Raw genomic sequence first — 20,832 nt, forward strand, 5'->3', positions numbered from 1 at the left:
TCTTCCAGTTTGGCTATGTACTGTTGGGACTTCCATCCAACGTACAAGAGAGGACTGAGGGGTTTGTCTGTGGCATGGTGGAGATCAGAATCAGATTAGTCAAAAATCTGTGTTAGTCTGAGAGAGGCCTAAAGGCAAAAGATCAGAAACCCACAATGCAGAAGGGAATCATCCTGCAGGGCCATTACAGGAGTCCAGCAGAGAAAGTGAACCGGAGGGTCAAAAGCCTAAGTCATAGAAACAGGATATGTGGTCCCCCCAGATAAGGATGGAAATAGCGTCAAAAGGCATATAGGAAACTGCTGATCTTGGTTAACTTAAAAGTTCCAAAATTAACCAACTGAGAGGCCCAGAGCTGGTCCTCCCTCTCTGATGGCCTTGGTGACCTGTACTCGGGCCTCACTTTGCCTTCTTCATTCTCCGGAATAGAAAGCAGTGAGCTTAGGACCTGGGAAAATATACCAACCAAAAAAAGAACCTAAATTTAGGGAGAAGAGCACTTGCCTGGGTTATCTGAAACCTGGCATCCAATCTTGGCTTAATCAATTTACTAGCACCGTGACTGTAGGACAGTCATTTCGGCTTCCATAAAATGAGAGGACTGGAACCTCAGCTGGGTAAAACACTGGGCCTAGTGTCAGGAACACCTCAGTACAGATCCAACGAAAGACATTAACTAGGTTATGTGATCCTGGGCAAGTCACTTAACCTCCACCAGTCTGTGTCCTCATCTGAAAAATGGAGATAATCATAGCACTTGTCTCCCAGGGCTGCTGTGATGTTCAGATGAGATAATATGTGTACAGAATTTAGCGCAGTGCCTGGCACATGGTGGGCACCACGTAAATGCCCATATATATGCTATATAAATTATCAATAGTACCTACCTCCCCAGAGCTGTGGCGAGGATCCAGTGAAATTATATAAATATATATACATATATACATACACACACACATATATATATTTTTTTAGGCAATTGGGGTTAAGTGACTTGCCCAAGGTCACACAGATAGTAATTGTCAAGTGTCTAGTCTGAGACCACATTTGAACTCAGGTCCTCCTGACTTCAGGGCCAGTGCCCTATCCACTGCACCACCTAGCTGCCCCCTGAAATAATTTTTTAAAAGAACTCTGCAAACTTTAAAGCACTCTACAAATACTAGTTATTATTATTACCAATTATTATCTAAGACTCCTTAAAGTTTATTTATTCCAGGATTCTAAGAGTCACTCCTTTCTGGGTGATACCTACTTGTTTTCTCCCAGCTATACACACACACACACACACACACACACACACACACACACCCCTATTTTCCTACATGTGTCATAATGAACATCAACTAATTTTCTCCAGGAAACCTGAATTCATCACCATGGGCTTAGACAACGATCAACCACAGTTCCAGAAGACTCACAATGAAACATGAAAGCTGGTGTGCCCAGGATGCAAAATGAAGTGTATGTATGTGTCTATGTATGTATGTAAAATATGTATGTCTGTGTGCGTGTGTGTATTATATATGTACATGTACACATACATACACATGTAACCCGAAGTCCTTTGGTCTGGAACCCTCTCCTCATTGGTGGGGTGGAGCTGGCAGATATTGCTTCAGTTGTCAACCAGTCTTTCAGCTTCTAGTTGCTTTAAGTGCTTCTGGCTTTCAGCTTCAAGAAGGAAGACAAGTGAGGCCAACCCCACTTCAGATGGCTGAAGGAAAAGACTCCAGGAAGAAACTGGCATGAGAAGAGCTGAAAGTCTCCATCCTGTCTCTAGGGGCCTGCACATGTGGAGAGCTGTCACTGTGTACTATAGCTCTAAAAGAAGGCAGAACAGACACTGATAGCCTATTCTCCCTCCCACCCTCTCCAAGGGAGACTTTCATTCCTTCCAGGAAGGGAGCAGAAGCTTGAGGACAGAGACCATTCTGCCTTCCTCAGGAAGAGAGAAGGTACCCGGCTAGAATTATATCCATCTGCTCCCTTAGTTACTGTTAGTCTACGGTGTATGATCAGGTTCTGATGCTGGTTTTGTTACTGAATGGAGAAGCAGGACCCCAAGTTCTATATCTAAGGTTTGCCCTCTTTGCTACCAAATAACAGTTCCTCAACCAATACATATAGCAAATAGCAAAGAAACTCATTTATCCAATCATAGCAAAAGGGAAATTAGAGAAGGTATACATAGGAGGATATATAGCACACAATACAGAGCGAAGTAACTCTTCCCATTAGGTGCAAGGTGAGTCAGCTCAATCAAGAGAAAGAAAGTTCTAGATCTCACCCAAGGGGAAACTCCCCAAAGCCTCCAGTGTAGCAAGCTAGGAATAGGATTGCTCACAGAGGGCAGGGCATTCACCTCCAACAATAAGCAAAGTCCTATATTGGTGGGCTTTGGGACAGAAGTTACACACACACACACACACACACACACACACACACACACACACAAACATACACATCTTGGATGTGGCTAATATGAGCATCTGTTTTGTTGGACTACACATATTTGTAACAGTTTTGTTTTTCTTGTTTTCTCAATGGGTAGGGGTCAGGGAAGGGGAGATGGGAGGGGAGAATTTGGGGCATAAAATAAAATGAAACTGAATTAAGAAAAAAAAGAAAGCAATGCTAACCAGTTACACTTGAGTTAACAGAGAAGCTGCAAGGAGATAGACAGTCGAGAGCTTTTCAGTCACACAGACTTGTTCTTGGTAACAACCCTCACAATGTGGAGATTTATATTTAGTGTTCATAAGCTGAACGGCTCTGTTGTCTTTCCTAAATAAAGATCACTTCCATTTTAATTCGTTATATTGTTCGAGACAGGAAGCTTTTAAGTGTTTTTTTTTTTAAATCATCATTAAGTGATATTCTTGTGCTATGAAATAACTCTATGCTTCACATCTCTTAAGATGAAGAAATGGGAGTCTCAGAGAAAGGAGGCACCCTGCATAAGGTCATTCAGCCACTAAATGGCCTTGCTTAATCCCAAATTCTAGTGCCCATCTTTACCACATCACCCTAACTCTTTGGGAAATTCCCTCAGTGAAGAAAGACATCACTAGCTTTTTTTTTTTAAGATCCAATCTTTTTTTTTTTGAAGCTCAGGGATCTCAATTTCCATCTGGTGGTGAATTAGGTACTTTTGAAGACAGAAACTCTTTTTAGGAGGCTGGGGTACAGTTTTGTGAAGTGTCCAGTCTTGCTCTCGTTGGCCCTACCCAAAGATTATTGTACTACTGACCAAAGGCAGATTGAGTCTATTTCCTTAGCAATTAGATCCACACTACACCAAATTAGCATTATGGTGAGGTTTCATGATTGTTGTGGCTTTTGTTTTTTGAAGTTTCAGTCGTCTCTACTAGTAAATTAATTTTAAAATTTGGACATAAAATCCTTATCCTAAGTCAGCTAGGAAAAACTTAAGTCATAGGGTTCTGCACTAAGAAATTAGGAACCTGACCAAATGGAGAGATTTTTAGATTCTTGGTCTCTCCCTTCTATTATTATTCTTTAAATGATTCACAGTGAACCCAAGAGAAGCACTTCTAGGACCTTAGGCAACTGTACTTGGCCTATTCAATTCAAATAAACACACAATAATTATAACTGATATTTACATAGCACTTTAAGGCATATAAACAATTTACATTAATTGTATATTGTCACCATCTGTGACATTGAACCCTCTGAGGCAAGATATGTTCTGTTTTGACTAGATCGCTGTGATTTTATCAGCATTGGGAGCTCCTATTGAGGGACTTCTTTCTACCAGCGTAGATGGGCATCTTCTCTGAAGGCAGTGGGCTGGAGAAACAAGACGCTCAGTGACTGCCCACGGTAACATACCCATCCGTGTATTTGTCTCCCAAGAACTTGAACCTACCAGGTCTTCCTAACTCCAGAAGTCTTAAGTCTAAAAGATCTCCTTCGAACTCACCACTCTGACTCTCACTCAGTAAAGTCAATCATTACCAATACTACTGATCCCCTCTTATGAATGACAGAAACTGAAGCTCAGAGTGGTTGCTGCTTTCCCGTGATCACCTCACACCGAGCAGAACAGGTATCAGAAGCCAGTTCTTTCTCATGGCCAAGACACCATGGTAAATCCTGATGATGCAAAGATAAAAGGTGATATAATCCCATAATAAAAAATTTCTCTGAACTCATTTCCTCATCTGCAAAAGGGAGATAATACCTTTATGATCTTCCTCATAGGGTCATTTTAAGGAAAGCATTGAAGTACTATGCAAATAGAAACTATAACCATGACTTAGCAAGGCAATGAGAGTTTCCTTCAAACATCTACAAGGGTAATTGATTTGTCCTGGATAGCCCCAGAAGCCGTGTGAAGCTTCTAGGGAGGCACATTTCTACTCAACAGGAGAAAGTCTCCATGGAAGATTTCCCTGATACCCTCTCCCCTTCCACCACTACCATTCTCTCCCCCGCCCCAAAGAAAAGTGATTTCTCCATCTTCCAGACATCCAGATCCCTTTATTTTTAAATGCCCCGTGTCACTTAGCACCATCTCCATTTTATATCACTACTTGTGGGCATATTTTATTTCCTCAAACAGATTGTTTGTTCTTCTCTGTACCTGCCCAAGTATGTGGCACAGTGCCTTGTATGTCACCCATTGAATATCTCCCTGGCATCTTAAACAACATGTAACACTCATTATTTTTTTCCCAAACTCACTGCTCTTTTGAACTTACTTACTTCTGGGACACCATAGTCTTTCAACCTGCCTGGTTCACAACCCTGGGCTCCATCCTTGAGTACTCATATTCACACATTCAAGCAGTTGGTAAGGTCTCCATGAATTTCTCTTATCTGTTTCTTTCTCTGTACATAGCCACAGCCTCATTTCTGGCCCTCCTCAGGTCACCTCTTCCCTGGACAATTACAATAGCTTCCTAATTAATATCCCTGACACAAGTTTCTCCTTTCTCCATTCTATCCTCTACAGGGCTGCCAAATGGTTTTCCTACACGACCTTTTTGATCACGTCACTCTCTTGCTCATTAACCTCCAGTAGCTCCCTATTACCTCTAAGATCAATATAAATTCTTCTATTTGGCTCTTAAAAATCATTCACACCCTAGCTCCAACCCATTTTTCCAGGCTGATTACTCATTATTCTTTATGCACTCTATGGTCTGGCCACATCGGCTTTGTTAGTCTTCATATGACACTCTATATTCCACATATATGCCTTTGTAGAAGTTGTTTTTCCCTGCCTATAATGCCTTCCCTATTCCCAGCTGTCGCTTAGGATTTTTGTTTCCTTCATAAGTCAGCACAAATACCTTCTTCTACACTAGCCCTTTCACTATGCCCCACCTACCAACACCACCCCTCTCATTACCTTGTATTTAAAAATAATCTGTATATGTTTATACGTGTATGTGTTGTCTGTCCCATAGAAAGTAATCTCCTTGAGGGGAGGGGAGGTCCTTTCTGCCTTACATTTCATATGTTTGGCACCTGACAGAGTATGTGAATCACTGAATATTGACTGAATATTTTCTCAACCTTGACTATCAACGCTGAATTTATGAGAACTTTCTAATACGTGCAGCTGTCACAGTAGAAAAGAGTAGGCAGTTGGGAAAAAAAAAGTGACTTTCTTACAAATGAAAATGGTCAAGCAGAGGCTGAATGTCCATCTTGTGGAAAATGTTTCTGAAAAGAGGGGAAACAGAACTACACAAACCCCTAGGGTCCTTCCAAACCTAAGGGTCTGTTACTTAAACAAAAAACACCCTATACTATATGGATCTGAAGTCAGATTATCTGAGTTGAAGCTCTGAAGAATCACTTAATCTGAACCCGTTTCCTTATTTTGTAAAATGGTTATAATGCTTGGCCTATCTACTTCATAGGACTGTCGAGCATTCATTCAGTGACATAATAATTGAGCTTAAAGTAGGTTTTTAATCTGGGGACCATGACCTTTTGTTTGTGTGTTTTGTGTATTTCAATATAATTGAATGGTTTCAATACAATTTTAATGTTTTAGTGTATTTCAATATAACTGGTTTTATCTTACATATTTTATTTAATACATTTAAAAACATTATGCTGATGTATAATCTATATAAAATTGCTTGCCTTCTCAAGGAAGTGTGAAAGGAGGGAGGAAGGGAAGCAGAGAACATGGAACTCAAAACTTTTTTAAATGAATATTAAAAAACTTTTATTTACATGTAATTAAGAAAAATAAAATAAAAATTTAAAGCAAAATTTTTAAAGCAAAAAAATAAAAACATTATCCTGAGAAGGGATCCACAGGCCAGACTGCCCCAGGGGTCCATGACACAAAAAAGGTTAAGAACTCCTGACTTGAATAGTGGGCTTCTGATTGCTACTCAACCTTTCTCAGATTTAAGATGGTTTAAGCCTTGTGTTTTCACTTACAAGCTTTTTTCTTTTTTTCTCCCAAATGCATGGTTGGTGGTGATAAGACAAAGCAAGAGACAATTAGTATGGGTAACTGGGTCAGTACAAGCCTAAGAATAATTGTTTATTGGTACCTTTTTTTAAAAGAAATAAGATTATCTTTTCTGCAGCACAGAGGCCCATCACAAGCACCAGCTTAGGAAAATAATAAAGCAAAAAAAAGCAGCTGAAGAGCTTCAGTCATCTTTCATTAGCAAAGTTGGCTATATTCAGAAAATGCAACTCTCCTCCAGCTAGCTCCATTAGAAAAGCGTGCATGCAGTAAGTGAGGCTCATGATTTGGAAGCAACATGCTGTTTGCCCAAATGCCAGGCTTGGATTCTAACCATCAACGTGTACATAGAATGCAATCTTAAAACAAAAACAAAAACCATGAAGGAAGCCATTTTACACCGAGTACCCACTGGGAATGATTACAATATCAAACCCCATAATCAATCAGAAAAAGGAGGGCAGGGCCTCAGCAAAAGAAGAAATGAACACTGTCTCAAAAAAAAAAAACCAAACCCAACAATCCAAAAGGAATTAGATCACCTTTAAGCTAATGGATAAAGGATCGAGAGACAGGAAGACTAGATTCTAGTTTTCATTTAGAAAACACATCTAAACACAGGGTGCCCCACAGAACACGTGGCATAGCTCAGTTAGTCCACAACGTTCATCATTTTCCATAACAAAAAGGAGTACTCCGTAGGACTTACTTTCAACAGCTTCCCATGAGCTATTATTTCAGCATTTTATCAGACTTGTACGCCAGCAGGAAGTGCTCACTTCACAGGACAGGCTTCCTCTCCCCCGGACTGCCCTGCATTAGCCCAACGAGAGTCTATCTAAACTGGGATAAACATTGTAAGCAGCAGGCACGGTAAGAGAGTAGGGGCTTTTTTGTTTTGGTTTTGTTTTGTTAAGACATGGCAAAGCTTTACACATTTACTTTGCTTCTCTGCAGTTACCAGTTAATTGAGAAGAGGTCAAACAGGACAGCTGCCCTGCATGAAACAAGACAGGGCCCCCTTACAAAGCTATTTCTCAGAGCTTATCATTCACTGGCAGTGCCTCTGACTGCTCAAATAACGGTGTCTGGCATGAATCCTGCAGCAGCTCACGGAAAGTAAAAGGAAGCCAGGTTAATTGAAACCTTCCTCAAATGTTCAAACAATCCACATGAAAAAACAACATTGAACATCATCTCTCAGCGTGGACTTATTTCACCCAACTTTGGGGGCAGCACTGGTAGCTTTTTCCACTTGTCAACACTTAGGGCCTAAAGGCTTTTTAACTTGAATTATAACTGGAGTTATAAAACTATCTATCTATTCATCCATATAGCCATCCACACACACACACACACACACACACACACATGTGTACTGATACAGCCTGTGATAGCTTCGTGTAGCCTATAGATATTTATGTTTTAAACTTTAAAATCAAGTTATGCATATTGAGAAATATTTATTTCATAAATTGGACACCCCCAGCCCCCACAAAAATAATTTTTTAAAAAATATTTTAAGTTCAAGGCATTTGGTGCCAAAAAAATTCAATTCTAGCATATGCACACAAGAAATTGGAGGGGGGGAAGAATTCAACCATTTTAATAAAAAGCGTTTTCATCAAACTCATTAATATAGAATTTTAATTCTTGCTTTGTGCAAAGCAGCTAATGATGATAATAACACTAGTAGCATTCATATAATGCTTTAAGGCTTACAAATCATTTTACAAATAACCACACAACAACCCTGGGAGGTAGGTGCTATTATTAGTCCCCTTTTCCAGATGAGAAAACTGAGACAAGAGGTTAAGTAACTTGCCAGGGTCCCACGGCCAGTAAGTGTCTGAGGCTGGATTTGAACTCAGGTCTTCCTGATCTAGATCCAGGGCTTATATCCACTTATCACCTAGCTGCCTGTTTATCTACAACAAAAATTCTTAACCTTTTTTGGACCTCTTCTCAGAATAATGTTTTGTTGCCTACATTTCACAACTGAAGGAAATGTTAACTTTCAGGTACGGTTTAGCGAAAATAAAAATGTTACATATTTTTTTCCATTCAAGTTCACCGACCCCCTGAAATCCATACACAGATTCCTTGGGGGTCTGTGGACCTCAGGTTAAGAACTTCTAATACAAAAAACATGAGCCAGTCCCCACTCATAACTATAAATTATGCTGTTGGGTTTCCCAAATTGGAGAAGTTTCAGGGGTCAATAATACTTAGCACATCAAGGATGGGCCTTGCCTTGGGGTAGTGGGGAACTGCCTTCATGAACAGAGTGTTTATGGTATCACTAGACCACAGAAACCAAGCTTATTCCAGAATGAATCATGAGACAGACACAATCCCCCAGCAAACTCCTTCTGACAAACGTTAGGAATAAAAGTTACTTCTTTTGGATAGGGTGGTAGGGACAGTGCTGAAATTGGAAGGGAAGACTTGGAACTCTGCTATGTATTAAGTGACCCTGAGCAATGACTTTATCTCTCTAGGCCTCAGTTTCTCCATTTCAAAGCAGGGTACCCTCAAATCAGGGTAATTCTATGTCAATGAAGTGCCTACCTCATGGAAGTGTTGGAAGGATCCAATTAGCACAACCAGAGTTTTTATCAAGGTGATGAACAGGGAAGTAGGTCTTACCCTCATAACTACCATCACTTCTATTAAAATCAGACAGCATTTAAGAAGTCACAGTTTCACTCTTCCAACTTTATCAACAGTCTTCTCCAAGTTCAAAAACTAAACAATCTACTCCAGCAGAAAAATATGCATATGTAATGTGATTTCCATCATTTCCATTCCATTACTCTAAAAACCATTTTGTAGTCATTTATTCTGTACCATAATTGAGAGAGTGGAACGATGGTATCATAGCTTATTTGCCAAAAATCTAATGGATTTTTTATTCATTTTAAATCACCCTGGCAAGAGTTAGGAGAGACCTGAAGAGGGTTATTGTTGTGTTCTGCTTTTTTTTTTTAAGGCTCTCTTTCAAAAGAGATTGAAAATCATGACACAGATTGTAGGGGTAGCAAATGCTACAAAGTATATGGCCTATGCTGCCACAGAGACTGAAAGCACAATTCTGTGGGGGTTATTTAATTTTGAAAAATTGTCCTTATTTGGACCCCCCTAAATGGCGGCTTGTGTGCCTGAATCCTAGACAACAGTACAAACTTGAGGGGTTAGAAGCTAACGGCTCTTGAAAACATCATCAAAATTGTTTCCCAGTGGGCCAAAAGTCTTGAAAAAGAAAGACAGTTATTTAATCTGGTCAAGGGACCACAAAACTCATTCTGTATAAATTAGGTCATTGTCTATGAAAATATATTTCACCACTGCTAATCCCACAGTTCCACTGGATTTTTTTTTATGTATAAGGACGGTGTTTCCATCTACAAATATATTTTGTAAGAGTTTAAGTAGAGGGTTTTCTTTATACAATTGTCTATAAAATACAGAGCTCAAAGGGCAAGCAAAGGACCCCCCCCAAACTATTTCCTTCTTTCATTTTTCATGTCCAGACATAATACTCATATAGAAGGCCGATAACTTTCAATTTCACTTCTGCTTACTGATTTATGATGGTTTAATAAGCCAGGCCAGTACGCTGGGGCAACAGTAAAGATTTAGTTTAAAATGTTATTTTCACAATTAATCAAGCGTAAGTGTTAAAATAAGAGACACTGAGAAGATGCAGTGGATAGAGCACCCAGTCCTGGAGTCAGAAAGATCTGAGTTCAAATCCGACATCAGACACCTCTACGTGACACTGGGCAAGTCACAACCCCTATTTGCCTCAGTTCCTCATTGGTAAAATGGAGACACACTGGAGAAGGAAATGGCAAACCACTCCAGTAGTTTTGCCAAGAAAACCCCAAATGGGTTCGTGAAGAGTCAGAGACAAATGAACAATAAAAACAACTTTTTCTTAAAGCCGAACAACCCATTTACCATCAGCACTAAATTGATGGGTTTACCTCCTTCCCTGATATTTTTGTCTTTCCACATTCAAGTTTTCCTAAGAAGATTTATATCAAGGGCCCTTTAGCACAGCTGAATTCTTGATGCAAGGAAATATTCCAAGTAATTAGGCCTGTGCCCATTTGTAAAAGCTCCCCATACCTTGCTCACATCAAAGAGAACACCTGCTTGTGAAACAAGAAACTCTACCGGATTTTATCCTAGAACAAGTGTTTGCTACAAGACAACTAGAAGTCAGAAGAGGGTTAGCCTAGGCAGGCTATTTTAAAAACAGCCATGCTGACAGACCCAGCGTATCATCCCAGGAGTGACGGTGAAGTGTGCTATTTCTCAAGTAACATTTATAACAATTCATCTTTTTTATCTTTTAAAAGCCATCCTTACATTTTAATCAGCACACATTTTTGTCTTTTTATATAGCTTCTCCTGATGCCTCATCACACAGTGCCAGTGATCGTGGATTCTCAAATGAGCTAATATATCTAAAGTGTTTGGCACACCTTAAAGCGCTACATTAATCTCAGCTATTATTCTCAAAGGCTATAGCCAGTTTTGGATGGTCCTACCAACCTGCCAAAGCTCTGCATACAAGTGATGGTGATGAATTACATCTCTGCTGTCCAAGGGCCAGCTACGGGTGAGTTCAGAATTGATCATCATCAGGTTGGTTACAGACAAGTTGATCGATGTTTTGGCCCCAGAAACTCTGTAAGACCATCTATTAAATGATAAAGGGGTTTATGGCCACAGTATGTGCTAAAAACCACTAGGCAAAACTCCTTTTCCCCCCAAAGCGAGAACCATAACATGTTAATGTCACATACATTAAGTCAGACGATTGCTTAAACACCCTAGTTTTATAATGACAGAATATCTCATGGGATCTTGATATATTCTTAAACTCAGGAAGTATACAAAATGATTGATTATCACCTAGTCTGGTCCCATACAGCACAGTTCCCTATGGTATATAATTTAATTTAAAGACATACAGTTTTAAACATCCTTGGCAATCACATATTCAAATCACTTTGCTTTGGAAGCCTATTAGCAGGCTAGTCAGTATTGATGTAATATGGAATTTAATTGTACCTTCTAGATTTGGGAAATAAGGGAGTTCTGCAACAGTTCTATAAGCCTAATTAGATAATGCAAAGTTAATTTTTTCTTCAAGTTTCAGTGCACCAGTTCTGGTACTCAGCGAACTGAATCAGGTTTCCCTATCGGCATGTTTAAATGCCTTCTGAGAAACAATGCCTGAGAACTGTATAAAGGCTGAAAAATCCAGAAGTGACTGTAAAGAAAGAGAAATTGGGAGCATTTAATATTTTCAAATATTCACGATTTTCTAGTAAATGAAACGAGAACATTTTCCTCTCCAACAGGATTTAAGCCTTCAGCTGCAGTTAAATGTTTCCCCATGTACCTTCAGGGGTATAGTTTTACTACAGTTAATTCAGGTGCTTTATTATCCTGTGAAGGGGGGGGTGGGAGGGAAGAAAGGGATCACAATAATCTCATAGCAGAAAAATAAAATTTTGATTACTTAAATGTTATATGGAAAAGGGTGCCATTTTCTTTCTCCTTAATGGGCCAAGGAACATTTTTGTATGTTAAAAACTGCCTTGTATTTTCTAGAGAAAGATCCTTCCTCAGCCTTAAATTTTAGGCTTTTACCAGGTCACCGAAATGCAAGTCACTAGGCGTCACATTGCAAACTGAATGGCACATGAAAGAGATCTAATCCACACAGGAAACCAAAGATCTCTACTACCTGTAATGTGCTGGGTGGCTCAACTGACAATATTGCTCAGCCATGTAATTTATATGAGAACTTTAAAAAAATTAGTTCTTATTAAATTACTTCCTAATAATTACAGCTTTCAAAAATCTTCAGTAATCTTTTTTTTAAGCCTACGAAACTGCTCATCAGCTTCCTTATCAGCTAAGGTAGTTATTCTAGTCGATTAGATCAAGTGACAAGCAAGGGCTAATGAGGCTAAGGTCGTGGGTTGGGTATTATATGGGCCAGGTGCCTTTGGCACTGAGAAAACTCTAAGGCTACATATGCTACAGCTTCTGAAATGGTGGTAGAGTTCCGTAGGCCCACAACAAACCCTGTCCCCCTACTCATTTTAATACATATCTCAAGAGCTCCAATTGGGTCCTCTTTTTTTCCACATTTAATTTTTAATTTATGGAATAAAACAAGCATTTCCATAATACAGTATAACATAAAAGATGATTGCACATGAAACCGCAAATCTATTATGTACAACTTGCTATTCCTTTTAAATATATAATAAAGTTATCATGTAATTTTTTTTCCTTCCCTCCCCATGCAAGAGATGACTATCATTAGACACAATGGGTCCTTTTAAAAGAGGGAGGGAAATTATTACTATTGTAGCTGATGTTTACTCTGTGCATGGCTTTTACACTGTGTATGGCTATTAACTTCTCACTACCATCCTGATTATATCATTTTCCACTCCCTTTCCTTCCGGCCTCTCCTCCAACAGACACAAATTCTTATCCACAAAAATTTTTAAAATGGCAAAATGATGGGGTACAAAGAAATGCAGAACAGAAGGGGATGGGATTAGAATATTGCTTAAGGTCAAGACTTCCACACTTGAGAGTCCAATAACAACTGCTATCTCTAAAAGAGAACTAGGGGTTGGGGGTGGAGAGTGGGGAAGGAGAATTTAGAGTTAGTCATTTTGTGACTGGTATGTGTTTCCTATCCAAAGATAAAAATTCACCTAGACTGTTGAGACTATTCCTTCCTTCCCTCTCCCCAAAGGGAGCAATACACCTAAATCTATCCCTTTTGTTGTTTAATCAAATTCAACTATTCATGAGCCCATTTGGGATTTTCTTGGCAAAGATACTGAACTGGTCTGCCCTTTCCTTCTCCAGCTCATTTTACACATGAGGAAACTGAGGCAAACAAGGTTAACCAACTTACTCGGGTTCACACAGCTAGATCTGAACTCGGGTCCTCCTGACTCCAGGTCCTAAACTCCATTCACTGCACCACCTAGTTGCCTCAATCTATCCCTTTAATAGCTTTAAATTCAGGTGTCAGTTTTCTGATATATTCATTAGTTTTACTTACACAATCATAGTACCTCTGACAATCGTTCATTCAAGACCGGATCTAGATGACTTAAGGTCTATGCATGTATTTTGGGAGTCTTGAGAACATTTTTTAAAAATATTTTTAATACTCTGATAAATGGCTTTCAATATACTTGGATTCCTTTGTAAGTCTATGCTTTTTACTTTATTTATGCATTTTAAAATATTCTGATGAGAGGCCTATAGGCTTCAGACCGCAAAGGAGCTCGGGATACCAAAAAATAAAAAGTTGAAAACCTCTGATCTAGACCAGCCCCCTCAACCCTCAATTTTACAGATAAGGCTAAAAACCTTTAAGTGACTTGCACAAGGTAGTGACAGGATTTGAATCAAGGTCTTCTGATCAAATGCAATACCCTTCCCACTCCACTGCTCTGCAGAATTCTTAGTGGTCAATCTTGGAGGGTTAATTATTCAGGCTAAATTATTACTGTATTAAATTATTTTTAAAATTACAATTATTGAGGCTAAATCACAGTTTTCTTGGATACAGTAAATGCTCAAAAAGTGTCGTCTGCTGTCTGTTTTCATGATAAACCTTAAGCAAATCAGAAATCAGGATTTTTTAAAAAATTCTTTATTATGAATTTAATCAAACACAAACATTTGAATATATAACGAACAAAAAAGGACTGTATACAAACCTATTCCGTTATGTACTTTGTTTCTTAAGTTGTATATTAAATCTAACAAGGCAGTAACAAAATTGTCCTGTTTGTCTCCTTAACTTTTGTGAATAAAATCTTTTATTGACGCTGTTTAAAAAAAAAATCACTATCACCACCCACTAACTCATTCCTTCCTCTGCATAGATCCCCTTCTTTGGAACAACTTAGCGAGACAAAACCAAATCAATATCTGGATTATGTATGTCTCATTCACTTCTAGTCTTTGCTAAGCCTCCCGGATTTTTTTTTTAAGTCATTTTTCCATGCTTCAGTTTATAAGGTTTCAGCCCACATTCTAACCCCACCACCACCACCACTGTCCTGGAATTGTGCTCACCTTGCATGGTGATTTCTCACATTAGCTTAATTCATCTCATTGCTGATTTTGAAGCCAATTTTTTGGTGGCTTATCCCAAACTCTTTCCACTCACTCTGTCATTCTTTTATTAGTTGTTCAAGTATTGCCATGACATCATTTGCATCTTATTTGTTTAAACCAGATTGTAGTCTAGGATAAGGATATTAGGCTTCTTCCTAACCTTTACAGAGTTTATTGGTAGATGCACAATAGGCTGGATAGTCACAGACCAATATAAAAGGGAGTCCATGAACTAACTGGTACCTATTCCTGGATCACTATTTGGAAAATACATTTGTTAAGAGGTACTTGGTTTCTGATAGAATGGGAAAATACAGTATTAATAAATGGCAGAATTCAGAAGCTTTTAAGAACTTGGAGACTGTATTGGAGTTGTATGTACCCATACAACTGTCCACCCAGGTCAACTCAATATCAATTTCTCTGCACCTGGACCAGCAAACACCTTCCATGTTGAACCTCTAGGATCCATATCTCCAGGCCCTGGAGAAATTAACACTTATCTTTGCACTGAAGTCAGTGTAAACTAGTCCTGTACCTCTATGAGCTGACCCTAAACATCAGCCCATGCTCTACCTTTACATCTACCAACGTCATTTTCTGCACACATCTCCAACATCCCATCACTTGTCACCTCTTGCTGGGCACCATAATCAAATCAACGGTGCTACTACTTCTGGAAAGGGCTTGGCAATTAACTGCCAGTAAATCACTTCAGCATCTCTGTGGCTTCTCCAAACCCAAACTCCCATCCTGAGTTACCACTTTCCTATTTCTACTCTCCGCCCCTATTAGAATGTAAGCTCTTAGGGCCCCAGTGCACAATACCTGGCAAACAGAGCTTAATTTATTTCTTTTTATTAATTTAATAAATTTTGGGAATAAAATATATTAGCTACCTATTATGAGGCCACAATTATTTAAATATTGTCTGATTATTTAACAGACCCTAAATGCAAGTAAATGGAATTATTCATTGAAAAGTACACATTTAAGAAATCAGATATGAGGAAGTTTGTTGTAATATAGACAAAAGAATGAAACTTGGTATCAGGAGTAACCTGGGTTTGCATGCTGTCTCTGGCACTTATCTGGGCAACTCTGGTCAAGTCACTTAATTTCTATGAATCTCAATTTCTTTATCTGTAAAATGGTGATATGACCTGTTATTACTCTACCTCACAAGGGTGGCTATGAGGTTTAAATGAGATAATGCATATATTCCCAGTGTTAGTAGCTTAAATCACTTGACAAGTCCACTTGACAAGGTACTTTCTGGCACTGATTTGATGATTTCTATATTCAAGAACTGGGGGAAGAAAACAGGGATGACACAAGTTAATGAAATTCCCTTATTTTAAATTAAAATGTACACCTATATGCCTGGAGCTGTGCTATTGGGGATACAAAAGAAGCATGGTTCCTCTGTCTTTTTGGTTGGAATTAGATACATCAAACATTTAGGAAACAATTCAAGGCAAATAAAAAGAATGAGAATACTTCTGTGTACACACACACACACACATTCTCTCTCTCTCTCTCTCTCTCTCTCTCTCTCTCTCTCTCTCTCTCTCTCTCTCTCTCTCTCTTTTCTCTCTCTCACGTATCCAGGAATTCAGAATAAGAAATCATTTTATGAAAGATGAGTAATCAGCTGAGCCTTGAAGAATGTCAACTGATGGATAAGAGCAGGAAGGCAAGAAGAGCTATGAGCCAAAGGTCTAGATCTGAGTGAATATGAACTATGGAGGAAGGGCGAGGAGACGATGGTGAAGAAGGCTGGCTTGACTGAAAGTGGCTATGTCAGAAGCTGGAGGGTCTTTAGCAGTAAACTGAGGGATTTAGACTTTAATGGAGAAGAAACAGGTTGAAGGTTCTTAAGCAAGCTAGGGACAATATTTTAGGGAGATTATTCTGGCACTGGTGAACGGTGATAGTTTAGGGTGGAAAAGTTGAGAGGCAGGACCTGATAGTGAGGCTATCATAGTAATGAAAGCTTGGGTAGGAATTAGATGGTGGTTAACAAGGAGAGTGTAATGCTTACAAAACCAAACCAAACCCAAAACCCATAGATCCACACACATACGGAAGGACAGAAGAGTGCGCATCCAAAAAGAAAAATGCCAATATTTCAAGCCTGGAGAACTGGAAGGATGGTGCTGATGATTCAGGCACTGGGAAAAGATACAGCCCCAATTTCTATACTGCGCCAGCAATAGCTCCGCCACCAAGGAAGTCTGGATGAAGTTTCCATGTCAAACAAAATGTCAGAGTCAAGATCGGAGTTTTTCAGGTTACAGGTGAACGTCATCCAACAAAGTGATTTTTTTAAAAAAATCCTAACCTACAAGCAGTACCAAGAGTTGATCTAACTCTAATAAGGAAGGGTACTATATATTCCTTTCAAACCTGTTATTAGTTCTCTTATCACATAAATGATCTGGTACTCAGGGCAGTTACGGAATAAGCTGCATGACACCTGACCCTCCTTACTTTGAGTCGATAGAAAGGAGCTTCAATTGAAAATGGAAGGAAACATCAGTTAGCATTGTAACTTCACTGGCACTCAATTTATTATAGCAGGACTGCTGAAGTCGAAGGTCTGTCAACATTTCCATTATAAACTTCTGTTTTCAGAGTCTTATAACTCAACCATAATAATTCACTCTGGGCTAAAGCCAGGTGTCAGGCCGGAAAGGGCTTTTATTTAATAATTCTAAGTGAATTTTTCATACTTATAAAAGTGCCAGATGTATAGCCTTGGCAGCTGTTGTCCTCTACATATCCAGAGGACAAGGGCATACAACTGGAAAGTTCACTTTCAGGAATTCACAATAGGGATTCGTGAAGAGAATGTATAATTGAAGATGAGTTGAAATCCCAAATCTGAATTACTACCTGTTTGACTATGGGCAAGTCACTGTCTGAGCCTGTTTTCTCATTTGTAAAATGTAGGTAACATCTGTAACACCTACTTCAACTAACAGGGTTTTTGTGAGGCTCAAATTAGATAATATTCAGAGGTTAACAGACTCAAGAGCTGGAAGGGACCTTAGAGGTCATTTGAAAAAAACATTATAGTGGGAAAAGCATTGGATTCAAACCTTATGGGTGTTACTTGCTACTTGCACAACCATGGGACCGCTTACCTTCCTCCATCTGTAACATTATGGGATTGGACTACACATAACTTTTTAAGGTCACTTCCACCTCTAAGGCTATGATCCTATTATCTACTGTCAGTTCCCTCCCTCCTCTTTCCCTTTTAACGAATAAGGAAACTGAACCAAGGAGCAGAGAGGTTAAGTGACATTCACACTCCTCTATCTCCAAGCCCAGGGCTAAGCACTTTGAAAAATTTAAAGCATTATTTAAATTCAATTATTTTGCCATCCTCCTTGACACGGCTGAAACCAAAAAGGGAATGGCTAGTTAGCTTTTATAAATGACCATAACCAACTTTCTTTGGGGAAAAAAGGAACACAGAAGATGCTACAACTTCCTACGACTGAAGAAGTGCTTACATCTGCACTTCAGGCTCACTGAATGGACAGCTAATTGCAGGGTTTTAGCTTTTCAGATAATCTTTTTTTTTTAATCTTCATATTTTGAAGGCTTAATGAGCTGGCGTCTTTGGCAAAATGCAGAAATTACACCTTGAATGGAATGACAGGTCTTGTTGGGTAAGGTGTGTCATTGATTAAGAGGTGGAGTCATTCTACTTAAACAGTTATTAGAGTCACCATAAGTCAGCACTTAAGAGGTTATACTCATCGTTAATAAAGTGACTTTTCAAAACAGCTTAGGTGCCAGAGCTGAATTTATACCACCTCTGGAAAGACCAGGAATGAAAGTGGTTCAGAAAGTATGTTGTATCCACCTTCTCCACTCAACTTCTATTACAAGGCTCATTACAGATTCAGGTTGGCCAAAGGTCAAATCTTGTCAGGAAGCTAGTATAATACAAAGCAAATAGGATTTGGAGTAAGGACCCAGGTTCAAACTCAAGCTTAAGCAAGGCACTTCAGAACTGTCAGCCACAATTCCCTCATCTGTAAAATTAAAAAAAAAAATTGGACTGAATGAGCTCTAAGGTCCAACCCTAAATTTTCTGATTATCCCTAAACGTCAGTTCCACATATTACTGACACACTGAGATTCCATCATACTATTTCAATTACCATCCCATTAGATTGCAAGCTCTTTGAGGGCAAGAACTGTCTTTTGTCTTTTTTTTTTTTTTAGGTATCCTCAGCACTTAGCACAGTGACTGGCACTGAGTACCCTTTTATAAATGTTTATCGATGATCAGTATGACCAGTGGGTCTATGCAGAACAAATACTGCTTTGGCTGAGATGGCAGCAGGAAAACAGAGCTTATAAAATTATGCCCTTCAGAAATGAAGGCTTCTGGGTCTTGTTTTCTGGGGGGCAGCTAATAAAGGTGGGTATTGGTCCCTTGTTATGCTTTCCCCCTAAAGCATCATAAAGGGATTCCACTGCAGTGATATAAGAATTCCTACCAAAAGCACATTAAGTTTGCCTTCATTTCTAAACCTTAATGGCAGGAAGAGGCAAACTAATGTTTTATTTTGTATTTATTTAAATTAAAAACTCATATTTTATTTTCTGACTCCCCACCTTAGAGGATATCATCCTTTTGCAGCAGACTATATTCTCATGACCCAATTTTCCCTTAAAGATAAATTTTGGGAAGTCAGAAGAGGTTCTAATACAAATAGTGTTAGAATACAATTTTTTAAAAATATGGCACCCTCCCCCTCCCCTAATCACTTTCCTTCACTTCAGGTCCTCTTTCTAGGAACACTCCCCAGTTCCAGTCCTCAGTTTTCTCAGGCCAAGGAGCCACAGAGGCTCTGGGAGAGCGGAGGAGTTTTGCAAAGGATAAGAGAGTGCAAGGGGCATCAGGTTTTTGGATGTGGACAAGGGCTTGAATTCCCTACTCTTGGACATATGGCCCAGCCTGGCCACACATTTTCAAAGACATCAAACTAAGGATGCTATTGGGTCAGCAAATTAGGTAAACCCACCCAAAGGGAACAGCTCAGCTGTAGAGGTCAGAATGACCTGCTCCAGGATAATGCATCAGGCACGTGCTATATAACTTTCCCACTAGATGCACAGATCAGCGGGAAGGAGCCTCAAGCAGCTCCCTCCCAAGGAGAGCAATGCTTTCTGTAACTAATGTTTCAAGGTGTCTGACTAAACCCTCAAAAGCAAGCGAGTGTTAAAGCTAACACTCTCGCCTTCAGCCGGGCAGACAAATGTGTCCCTAAGGGAGCCACCAGCCTCAACAGAAGGCAACAGGGGCTCAGCTCAGCTGGGAGTTCGGTGAAAAAAGGACAGACCCGGATCAATAAAGTCAACAAGCAGCAGTCAACTAAGTGCCTACTGTGTGCCAAGCACTGAGCTAAGTGCAGGGAGCACAAAGAGAAAACAGCCCCTGCCCTCAAGGAACTCATAATCGAAAGGGGAAGAAAACATGCAAAAACAACCGTACAAACAAAATTCAGAGACACCTCCAGTGAAGCCTCAAGGCAGCCTAGAGGAGGTGGTCGAGTTTTCACCCCCCACAGCCGGTCTGGTCCCTTCCCTTTGCAAACCCAAGCTAGCTCACCCCGGGAGCAACGACCCACAGCTGCCCGAACCTAGGGTGGAGGGCAATAAGGAAGGTTGAGGCCAAGGCTGCAATCGCCCAGGATAAGCTCCCCCTCCCGCCATCCCCAGGACCGCTTTCCCGCCCCCTGCTCCTCTCTCGCAGGATAAGGAGAGACAGAGAAGGAGAAAAAGGCCTGTCCACACAGCCCATCCCTTTTCTCCCGGGCAGGGAGTGGTGGGTCTGGGTACAAGAGTGCTGGGGCTGTAAAAGCCGGATCCCGCGCGGCGGGCAGCAGCGACAGCCCTGCCTCCTCCCCCCCCCTCCCCGGAGCGCGCGCGCAGCGGGGGGCGCCGGGCTCCGAACGTGAGCCCGGGAATCTGGGAAGCGGGACGCGACGGCCAGCTAGGGGTTCGGCCCACGCGCCCCGGCGGCGGCAGCATCTCCCCGTCGTCTCAGGCCTGTAGACGCCGCCGCCGCCGCAGGCCGCAGCCTGGACCAGCCTCCTGTTCGCGCCGGGGCTGGGACGGCGCAGTAGAGAAGGGTGCTGGGCGCCGGGCGG

The 20,832-nt window shown here is 40.3% G+C and overlaps 1 protein-coding gene across 1 annotated transcript in view; it reads right to left on the minus strand.

The window, feature by feature from the left end:
• Positions 1-20,832, minus strand: part of GALNT7 (polypeptide N-acetylgalactosaminyltransferase 7) — a 195,179-nt gene that overhangs the window by 173,804 nt on the left and 543 nt on the right.

This window comes from Phascolarctos cinereus, unplaced genomic scaffold, assembly GCF_003287225.1.
Source record: "Phascolarctos cinereus isolate Bilbo 61053 unplaced genomic scaffold, phaCin_HiC Scaffold_9;HRSCAF=440, whole genome shotgun sequence".
Classification (NCBI taxonomy): domain Eukaryota; kingdom Metazoa; phylum Chordata; class Mammalia; order Diprotodontia; family Phascolarctidae; genus Phascolarctos; species Phascolarctos cinereus.